This window comes from Erithacus rubecula, assembly GCF_903797595.1.
Source record: "Erithacus rubecula genome assembly, chromosome: 17".
In the NCBI taxonomy this organism is placed as follows: domain Eukaryota; kingdom Metazoa; phylum Chordata; class Aves; order Passeriformes; family Muscicapidae; genus Erithacus; species Erithacus rubecula.
Genome location: NC_136669.1, coordinates 9,750,985 through 9,761,942, shown reverse-complemented (window position 1 = coordinate 9,761,942; position 10,958 = coordinate 9,750,985). Strand labels below are relative to the sequence as shown.

General features: G+C 43.1%; 1 protein-coding gene and 1 long non-coding RNA gene across 2 annotated transcripts in view; one reads left to right on the top strand and one right to left on the bottom strand.

Moving 5' to 3' along the window:
* Nucleotides 1–10,958, bottom strand: part of LOC306809324 (uncharacterized protein) — a 303,319-nt gene that overhangs the window by 36,530 nt on the left and 255,831 nt on the right. The window lies entirely within an intron of this gene.
* LOC306809580 lies at nucleotides 5,526–9,626 on the top strand. The gene is made up of 3 exons (XR_013776267.1): nucleotides 5,526–5,540; nucleotides 5,984–6,400; nucleotides 9,365–9,626. It is a non-coding gene; the product is annotated as an uncharacterized lncRNA (long non-coding RNA).

Sequence of the window (10,958 nt, the reverse complement as noted above, 5' to 3'; positions counted from 1 at the left end):
AGCTCCCGGAACTCGCTGACAGAAGCCTTCAGCAGAGCAGTGCCGCATCACTCACCTCAGCTCCTGCCCGCATCACTCACCTCAGCTCCCGCCCGTATCACTCACCTCAGCTCCCGCCCGCACCACGCACCTCAGCTCCTGCCCGCACCACTCACCTCAGCTCCTGCCCGCATCACTCACCTCAGCTCCTGCCCGCACCACTCACCTCAGCTCCTGCCCGCACCACTCACCTCAGCTCCCGCCCGCACCACTCACCTCAGCTCCTGCCCGCATCACTCACCTCAGCTCCCGCCCGCATCACTCACCTCAGCTCCTGCCCGCACCACTCACCTCAGCTCCCGCCCGCATCACTCACCTCAGCTCCCGCCCGCACCACTCACCTCAGCTCCTGCCCGCATCACTCACCTCAGCTCCCGCCCGCACCACTCACCTCAGCTCCCGCCCGCACCACTCACCTCAGCTCCCGCCCGCACCACTCACCTCAGCTCCTGCCCGCATCACTCACCTCAGCTCCCGCCCGCATCACTCACCTCAGCTCCTGCCCGCACCACTCACCTCAGCTCCTGCCCGCATCACTCACCTCAGCTCCTGCCCGCATCACTCACCTCAGCTCCTGCCCGCATCACTCACTTCAGCTCCTGCCCGCACCACTCACCTCAGCTCCCGCCCGCATCACTCACCTCAGCTCCTGTCCGTACCACTCACCTCAGCTCCCGCCCGCACCACTCACCTCAGCTCCTGCCCGCATCACTCACCTCAGCTCCTGCCCGCATCACTAACCTCAGCTCCTGCCCGCACCACTCACCTCAGCTCCTGCCCGCATCACTCACCTCAGCTCCTGCCCGCACCACTCACCTCAGCTCCCGCCCGCATCACTCACCTCAGCTCCCGCCCGCATCACTCACCTCAGCTCCTGCCCGCACCACTCACCTCAGCTCCCGCCCGCATCACTCACCTCAGCTCCCGCCCGCATCACTAACCTCAGCTCCTGCCCGCATCACTTACCTCAGCTCCTGCCCGCACCACTCACCTCAGCTCCCGCCCGCATCACTCACCTCAGCTCCTGCCCGCACCACTCACCTCAGCTCCTGCCCGCACCACTCACCTCAGCTCCCGCCCGCATCACTCACCTCAGCTCCTGCCCGCACCACTCACCTCAGCTCCTGCCCGCACCACTCACCTCAGCTCCTGCCCGCATCACTAACCTCAGCTCCTGCCCGCACCACTCACCTCAGCTCCCGCCCGCATCACTCACCTCAGCTCCTGCCCGCACCACTCACCTCAGCTCCTGCCCGCATCACTTACCTCAGCTCCTGCCCGCACCACTCACCTCAGCTCCTGCCCGCACCACTCACCTCAGCTCCTACCCGCACCACTCACCTCAGCTCCTGCCCGCACCACTCACCTCAGCTCCTGCCCGCACCACTCACCTCAGCTCCCGCCCGCACCACTCACCTCAGCTCCTGCCCGCATCACTCACCTCAGCTCCTGCCCGCATCACTCACCTCAGCTCCCGCCCGCATCACTCACCTCAGCTCCTGCCCGCATCACTCACCTCAGCTCCTGCTCAGCTCCTCTTGCACCTCCCAGGGCTCTTCTGCCAGCAAATCTCATCCTTCCAATTCGGTCATTCTCTAATGTTGCTGTTTGTCCAAGCCATTGCATTTTCGTTCTAAGGCACCAGAAAATAACTGTGTCCTGTGTCTCTAATCACATAAACAGCACCTCTGTGGGAGAGGGGACAATTAGGCTGTCACAGCTTTAGGTTTCTAGATTTACTGCTGCTGCTTATTTCATGAGTGATGAAATAACTGGAAAGGAAGCAGGACCCGTGTTTTGTGTTTTGATTTTAAAACAGATAAATGTTTCCTTAGTTTTCCCTTCTCCCAGTGCTTATCTCCACTGGCTCACTGTAGGGATTATCTATTTTCCTAACAAACTATATTATATAACCCCACAGGAGATTGTCACATGCAAGTGGTTTTGGCAAATTCTCTAAGAAGCTATCTGAAATTATGCTGTGTGATTATTCAATTATTGTATGAGCTGTATATATTATATGCTTATTCTTTTAGAACAAATTGAGAACTAGAAAGAATCCTTGGTCTCTAGAGGAATCATTGGTCAAACAAATGTCTTCAACAGAATTCTTCCCTGTTTTAAAATTAATGCATTCAAATGAAACCTCATTAGGAGCTTCCAGTGTTTTTTAGGATTTTACAGAACAAACTCTCCTATTTTCAACACTTTTTCTGTATTGTAATTTAACTACAAGTTATGTGAACATTGGAAAGATTAGCAACATCCTAAAGGTGATGTAAGTCCTCAAATACTGCTTCAACAGCCCCAGATGAAGAGATCATTACACTGAATTTATGAATTGTGATTTGGTTTTCAGATTTTTGCACAGGAAAGCCTAGACCATTTATAGAATTTGTTAAGATTTCACTAATTGCTGACTGAAGTATATAATGTAAAATAGTTCAAAAATACATCACATGCTGCTGTGTCCTTGCCATTACCTTACAGGAAATTCCCTCCCCACAATAAATAGTGGCATTTCTATTGTAGACCACTATCAGAGTGAATATGAGAATCAGAACTATATGAATATCTGAAAAATCTCTCCCATTCTCTGTTTCAACAATAAATAGAGCCTACTCTAAGATTAATATAGTGTTTTATTCACATGATTTCGGAGAAGTCAGCTGGTTTCTCTTTCTCATTGGAACACTTCCAAGAATCTTGCAGAGACTTATCAGAGACTTCCCCTGTAAACTGCCTAAGGATGTTGTGAATAACTTGGCTGGTTTTGCTCTGGTTGAGACATTTCTGTGAGATTTACAGTTGAGTATTCTAGTCCTCTGAATATTGGAAAATATTGTTAATCCAGTAATAACTCTTACCTCACTTTCATTCAACAGAGATACACTTAAAGGTTTGTTGGTGCTTCGATAAAATGTTTATATTTGGGTGTGATAGGGCAAATCAGAGAAGGTACTAAATAAATATATTTCTAATTGCACTGCTTTCTAATTCATTTGTCAAAGATGATTTCCTGCTTTGGCCCAGAACTGATTTCTATAGTTTTTTTTGGGTCTGCATGCATGAATTGTAATTGGCAGCTCAGTATTAACAGGGTAGAAGCCACAGGATTTACTTGAGGGATCAGGACAGTTTCTTTTAGCTGGGTGATATATAACAATACACAGTTAGTAGAGATCGAGTTTTGCCATCAGTAAGAAATGGGTGACAAAGATATGTCAAAGCTGAGGAAGTTTGGGCCCTAAATATAAATATAAATGGGGATTTTTTAAAAAGTATTGATCCTTCATTTAGTTGTGCCCAAAATAATTTTTGAGTATGTGAAGAAATTGCACAGTAACTGGTTTTGATTCTAAGAAGTGCAGTACCAGCTGTATTCCTTTCAGTTAGGGCAAAACCAAGGAAACATTACATGTTTTGTTAAATACCTTATTGTAATCCCTGGGTGGCCCTAAGGCCTTATTTTACTCATGTTGTAGAAATGTCTAATGCAGTCACCTGGGAGATTAAAGGCCTTGAAATTATTGATGAGTTTACTTTAGTATCATTTTCCTGCTTAGACAGTGGTCACTTAGAAACAACCAAAAGAAGGGCACACCAAAGCAAAGTCATTGGCTTTCAGCCTGGGGTGCATTCCCAGCACTTGGATGCAGATTTTTAAGTGTGTTTAGCTTTATGTATCTCTTGATATGTTCAACAATTCTTGGTAGTTGTTAATTTTGCAAATCATCTCTCTCAGATTGAGAACTCCAAAAACAAGGAACTTTGGCTGTCAAAAGTTTAGTTTAAGCAATTTCATAGATCTACTTAAGTAAGCAGAACTTATCCCTGATCCCTGGGATCCATTTCCCAGAGTGGAAGTGATTTCATTAGAAGAGGTGCTTAGAGTCCCATCCCTCCTTTCCTACATGAACTTAAAGTGCCTGTGCACTCTAACACAAGTATCCAATAGCTCTGCTGCCTTAAGCCTCTATGGTCTTACTGAGAAAAACAAAAATAATCTGAGCCTATAAAATAAAAGACCCTATGAGCTATCAAACAGCTGAGAGGTTTAGTACAACAGGAGGTTGATAAGAAAAATTGAGCACTGTTTCTTCTACTGGTTTATCTGCAGAAATAAAACTTAAATTTGATAATGAAAGCTGTAAATTGCTTATTCATTAGACTGTTTTACATGTTTCCTTTTTCTTTTGTTCCCCCTAGCTCCTAGTAGCACCTGCACAGCCTCACTCAGCTCCCTGAGAAGCTTGCTGGACAGTTCTTTGACCATTTTGACTGGCAATTTCCACTTCTAAATTGGTGTCAGGGAGATGGTAAAGACAATTACTTTATCAGGAAATATGCAAAGAGAATATAGACAAAACATAAAGTAAGAGAGGGTTTCTAATCTGGTGATGCAATGAAATGAGAAACCTGTACCTACCACTCTTAATTCTGTAAATGTTTCTGTGAACCTGTGAATATTTTTGAAGCAGCCTGTGGTCCCTACTTCTACAGCATTATTGTTCAATAGTATCTTTCCTAATTTATTAATACTTGTTTTTCTAGTTCACCAAATAGCTTCAGCTTCCTAATATTCCTTGTACTGAGGCATGGAAAGCTTGAGGGGAAATCTGAGGTATTAAAATTTCCAAACTCTGTAGTTTCTTGTAGGTTTGAATGGTATAAAGAGGAAGAGGTGTGCTCTAGATTGGTCTGTAGGTCCCTAGATCCCCTGGATAAGCTGTAGGGACATTAAGTGCTTTGGATGGGGTCTGGCACATTTACTGATTATTCTTTACAAGATGCACCAGGTGTTGCTGGACATAACTCACTCTCTGTTGAGCTCTCCTAGAGGCAGGGGCCCAATCTTTTGGCAACACTGAAAGCAAGGTTCAGGTCTGTGGCCTATGAGCCCATTTTAAAAACAAGGCCATGATTTAAGAGACCACAATTTCCTCTGTGACCTGAAAAATGACAAGCTTCAACCTCCTAGCCTAGAAAAGGAGGAAGTTCCAGCCTGTGCTGGACATCTCCACAGCTATTCCCATGAGAGCTGTTATGCCTGACTTCCCAACTGGAGCGTGTTTCTTCTGTGGCTGGGCCTGAATTCATGGGGCACACACCTTCAAAATCTAGAAATAATCCCCAAACAAAAATACTAGAATAAAGCTTGGATGAAAAGCAAGAACCCAAATCCGTTGGTTTCTTAGAGAATACACTGACTGTCTGTTTTTAATCCTTCGTGCAGAGTAGAGCAGCTTCAGCAGAAGGGTGTGAGAGCTCTCCTTCTCCATGGCAGAGCAGCCCAGAGACCACACTGCAGAACTGTGGCAACATGGACCTGAAGCTGCTGAGAAAGAAGATGCTGTGACCTTTCTATGAGACCACAATCACTATGTGCAGTTAGAGTAACAGCACAGCTACTGGAATGGGGGTTGGTAAATGGTCCTTCATTCAACTGACTGTGGCAGAGCTGCTGTGTCTGCTGTGAGTTCTGAAAGCTTTTGTGGCTGGTGTGTGTTTTAGTTTACAAAAATCAGAAATGCTCCAGGGAACCCCCTAAAATATGTGGTTTCTTCAACTGTCAGTTTATTATTTTTGCCCAGTTTTTTTGTTTCAACATGAAACTTGACACAGGCTGTGGTTTTTTGCATGCATCCTTTTCCTTGTTAGCTGGAGTTTGCATTTGTGTGCTGTTTCCCATTCTTGCTCTATTTTATTTCAGTATAAGGGAAGTTACCAGGGGTTTATGTTACATTCTCCAGGGTGCCCTTGTACTGGACTACTTGTATGAATTCCAGTGGTGGTGAAAGGAAAGATAATTTTTTTTTTTTTTCTTTTAATGCCCTTAGCTACAAATGAATGAGAAGTCTTTCTGTTAAGAAGATGAATACTGTTGTGCACTGCTTGTCCCAATACTAATGCTAAGGGATCTGTGCATTTTTGATGTTCACAGACTACTTGAAAACCAAGGGAATCATAAGAGGTTTTCTCAATCCGCCTACAGGCCAGGCAGCTGGCAGCTGCTGGTGGAAATGCTTGCTCAGAGCTCCAGGACATGTGTGACTGGCTGTGAGGGGATACACTAATGGGGGAGTGGTAGACTTCTTATGGAGAAAGAGCTCCCCTCCATAGGATAGTTGCCTCCAGAAGCAGACAAGCAACTGAGCAAACAGCTTGTGGTACATCATCATGATTGCCACTTAAACATGAGAAAAGCAGATTTTCTGCAAGAGTTTCACCCCTTAGGCAATTTCCACCTGCAAATGTACCCAGGTAGTGTTCATCATGACCAGGAGACTGTAGGCTTTTCAACCAAAACAATGGATTGTTTCATCTGTTATGTCTAGATTGGAGACAGATCAAAAGCAAAGTGTGTTTTGAATGAATGTTAAGATATAAGCATTTCAAGTTTGTTCCTGTTTTACTCTTCCCATGTATTCCTAAAGAGTTTTCCAACAAGATCTGCAAAATCATAACTTGGGAGGAAGCCTAGTTTCTATTGAGCTATCCCAGCCTTTTGCTGGGCTATAGGGAAACATACCAAGCAATAACAAGATAAAAGTACTCTGCCTTTGAACCCAAAGCTGATTATCTTGTATCTGATACAAGATAAGGGAAAGGGGACTACAGAGGCTTAAGCTTTGAAGACTTGGTTCAAGTTCTTCTACTAATACAGTTCTAATTTACAATAATCAAATGTGATTTCTATTTCTGCATTTGTTTTTGCATTTGTAGAAACAAAAAAAATTTCTTACTGTCTTGACACCAGATAAAATCTACAAGGTTCATGACATACTCAAATGCCATGTTCTGAAGAACATAATGTGGCCTACATTGGTACACTTTCATCTACTTCACTGCCCCTTGGGAAAATAGTGGCATTAATTACTGGCATTTTACTAATATTATTTGGGTTCCAAAATTAGCAGTAGACTTTGTGCAGCACCATATTTACTTAGAAGTGATACTTCCTCTCAATGCAGAGAAATCAAAAGCACAAGTTCTCCTTTTCAACTCACTTTCCTCTTTACAATGTGTCACAGCACAAACAATGTGTGTGAAAAAGAGAACTAAGTCGGGCCACGCATTTTTACTGTTTGGTGCTTCTTATGTAGCTATTGCTTAGCACTTTCCATAGCTAAGGCATGCATTTTCTTTTGGATCTTGAGAACACAACCATGATAATCCCTAAGAGAGGTGCAGCTGGGATGAAATACCTGTTTTATCTGCAAAAGCTGCATGTGAGTTAAAGAGAATCCATAGAACAGGGAGGGAAGTCATGCAGTAAAGCAAAGTAGTGAAGTGCTGATGTCCATATATTGCACAGCTTGAATCAGAAAATAGGGAAATTTGTTAAATAGACTTTCCAGTCTATGAGAAATTGTTCAATCAGCAGTAGCTCAAAGCTATTCATCCTGGACAGAAAGAATCCGAACAAAAATTCTGCTATGGAAACCAGTTTTTGGCCAGAGAGGCCAAAGACAGTGGCTGACTGGAAAACCAGAGCTCAGATACAGGGCCAATATGAAAGGAATTTTCAAGGAAGCACAGTTCCTTGTTCATAATACAGTATTGAAATCCATAAGGACTTTGCAGCAATGTGCATGAGCATCAGAGAACATGGCCCTCAGTGAATAAGCACCAGTCCATTCCTGAACTGTGCAAAGCAGAACTGCAAGAACATACTTTGTCTCAGGAAACTTTGGTTGCCAATGTTGTGCCTTCCATCACATATACACACTTACACAGGATTTCCTCAGCAGCTCCACCAATGCTTGCAGCTCTTAATGCAAACCTTTCTATGTCTGTTGAGAAACTGAATTCCTATAGGAAAGTAAGCCTGTGATGTTTTGGAAGATGTTCTCAACATAATAGCTCGGTCTTTTGGATTGCAGGGATGGGGCTTTTTCTCTAGAGCTTGTTTTAAAAGCTGTCTGATCAAATATTTTTCTTACTTGCTCACCTCAGAAACTGACTGTGCTTCAAAGTCCTCCAGCATCCTTCCAAGAGTACATTTCTAGTATCACCTACTGTATTTCTTCCCAAATGCTATGAGGAACCTCAGTAAGGCAGGTGAAACACACCGTTAACACTCTGCAATGCTGCTGATCACACCTGCAGCTTCCTCAGGTCATTTTCTTAAGTGAAGTTAGAATTCAAAAGGTTCAAAATTTCCAATCTAGTAGATGCAAAAACAGATTACAGCCTCAAATATTTGTGGTCACTGAGTGTCTCACCAGACTTTGGACAAATATTCTCAGAGAGCTGATGGAGCAAGACTCAAAAGGAGAGTGAGACTGAGCATACAGACTAATTAGCATGAGAAGTGAGGGAAGCTTTTAACTAATAGAAGATAGAATACAAATTAATAAGAAACCTATTTAACTTGCAGTCAGTGAACATTCATGCCTTTGTTTGCCAAAACGTATTAATAATTAAATAGCTGTGGTGCTACTTTTGTGAATTTGCCAGCCAGTCTTCCTTTCTGTGCAGACCTGTAAATAAATCAAATACCTTGACTCTGTGTGGGGATTGGCCTCTCACACCAGATGAAAAAAAACATTTTGGGACAGTAAAGGCATGGATGAAAATATAGGAGGAAATTCTCAGGATACAAATTAAGATAGTTCATGTGAGGGCAAAATACTGACCTTTATCATCATATCCATTCCAATTAAGGCCAAGAATTAATATTTTAAATGTAGAAAACCATAGAAAATACCCTAGTGTCACTTATGCTGGTGCTTCCAATGCTACTAAGCATATTATGTCTCCTTCTTTGGCAGTAGGATAGTGTCCCAGTCATCAAAGCAAAGAAGCTGATGGTCACCTTAAAAGCTTAGGCAGTTCTCAGCTGTCTCTTCTTTTCCAGTCTGCTTTTCCCTCGAAGACCACCCTTATAGACTGCTCCACTAGATGAACTATGATTTGTTCCTTTCTGCACTTTTCAAACAGCTATGAGTGTTGTACAAAAAGTGGACAACCAGTTTTTGCTGCAGTCATGAAGTGGAATCACAGTAATAAGCTGAACTCTGGTTCCCCAAACCTTTGTTCTTGATGTGTATAGGGATTGCCTCGTGGATTTCAGCCTCAGAAGATGGAGAGATGTGCCTGCAGGGCTGCTGAAGGAGTTTATCACTTGAGGGGTTGTGCTGCACATTAGAATAGAGCTAACAAATAACCATGTGAAATTTTGTACAGATTTCTTGTGGAGTGATTGTTTTATTGTCTCCCATCAAAACTAGCACTAAAACAAAGAGTCTGTATTTGTGTAGCCTTTCATTATTTTGTGCTCTGAGCGCTGTTATTCTGAGATGTTGCCTTTCTTTAAAAGTTCTCAGAGGAGGTCCAACACAGCCTGGGTGTGAGAGAGCCTGAAGAGACTGATGTTCTGCAGCAGAGATCAGGCCCCATGTCTGGAAGTACTGGGAAGAGATCAGCTGCTCCCAGGAAGGAAACAGCTTTGTCTCTTCTCAGTGAGCATACTCCCATGGAACCTGGTAGAAGTGGATCTCCTCCTGCAAATAGAAAATTCTTACACAGGTCAGCATTTGCTTGCTCATAGGAGCTGCTGTCTTGTGCAGAAGCCATTTCTTAGTAGCACTGATTAAAATCTTGCTGTCTGAAGCAGGGAATCTGGATGTCATTGTATTTATCAAATCCTATTGCTTTTCCCCTTCAGACTCTGGTGCAACTTTTGTTAAAAGCTATAGCGAGAGGAATAATACTACAAAGAGTATCTTTTCACTCTGGAGTACAGTCTCTTTTATGATTAATTTCTAATTTATGTAGGTCTATGCACAATTAAAAACAGAAAACTAAGCAAATTGGCTTGCAGTTCACCACAAAAGCAGCTATAGGCATCATGAGAGGAAGCTCATGAATGAACTTGGCTTTCAAAAGATTGTTTGTCTTAACACCAGGTAGGCATGGCAAGGTAAGTGATGATTAGATGAACAAACATTCTATCGGATGCTGCTACAAGCAAACTGTGAACACCATGTGCAGCCAGACACAGAAGCTCCTGTTTCACAGAACATCCTACTTGTCATTTTGGGCCAATGGCAAGAGACTTTGAATGAGATGCAAAACTGATTTTGTGTTGGTAGAGTCTGTGAACATGTGAAAGACACTTTCACTTCTGTTACACCAAGTGGAGCTGCAAGGTAAGTGCCCTACATGCTGTTGGTTTTATTCTTACTGATGAACTTTTTAATTGCATGCTTTTGGAACAGATTTGAACTGGAATGAAAAAGGAGAGCAAGAATTTGGGGAACAATGGAAACTGTTACTGTCAGATCTCATCCAGCTCTTGTTTCCAACCAAATAAATTGATCTTTTCCTAATTAGTGACAAGATCGAGCTCTTCTTAGCAGGGACAAGTGACCAGTAAAGGTAACTCTGCATTTATGCTGGGGCTGCTAAAAGGGAGGTTCCTCTTAGTTTTCCTCTTTGGAATTCCCCCTCTGAGTGTTCTGATCTATCTTATTTCCTCCTTGTTGCTGTCACTTTCTGTTAGCCCTGGGCAGGGCTGGCAGTTCTTACCATTTGTGGTACTGAATCCAGAGTGAAAGAGCAGGAACTGTCCAGTTCTCAAGGTCAGTTTTTCCTCAAACCTTGAATACGTGCTTTTTTTAATGGTAAATTCATCTTATCTTGCTTTTTGTACATCTTTGTAATTGCAGTGTGTCAGTATCTGTGTTGCTTCAAATATTAGTAGGATGATGTCTGAATGTGGGCAAAATGTTAGAGAATTTTTTGTGATTTTGTTTTGTGTTTTGCCCTGCTACTTGCTCAAAGAGTTGCTGTAGTTTGTTTCAGATTTTGTTAAGAATATTCTTTTTTTGTATAAATGTTGTTCCTATGGAAAGTGGAACTGAGAATCACTTAAACTGGCTTATTTCCATTTTTTCACAACTCTGGCAAAA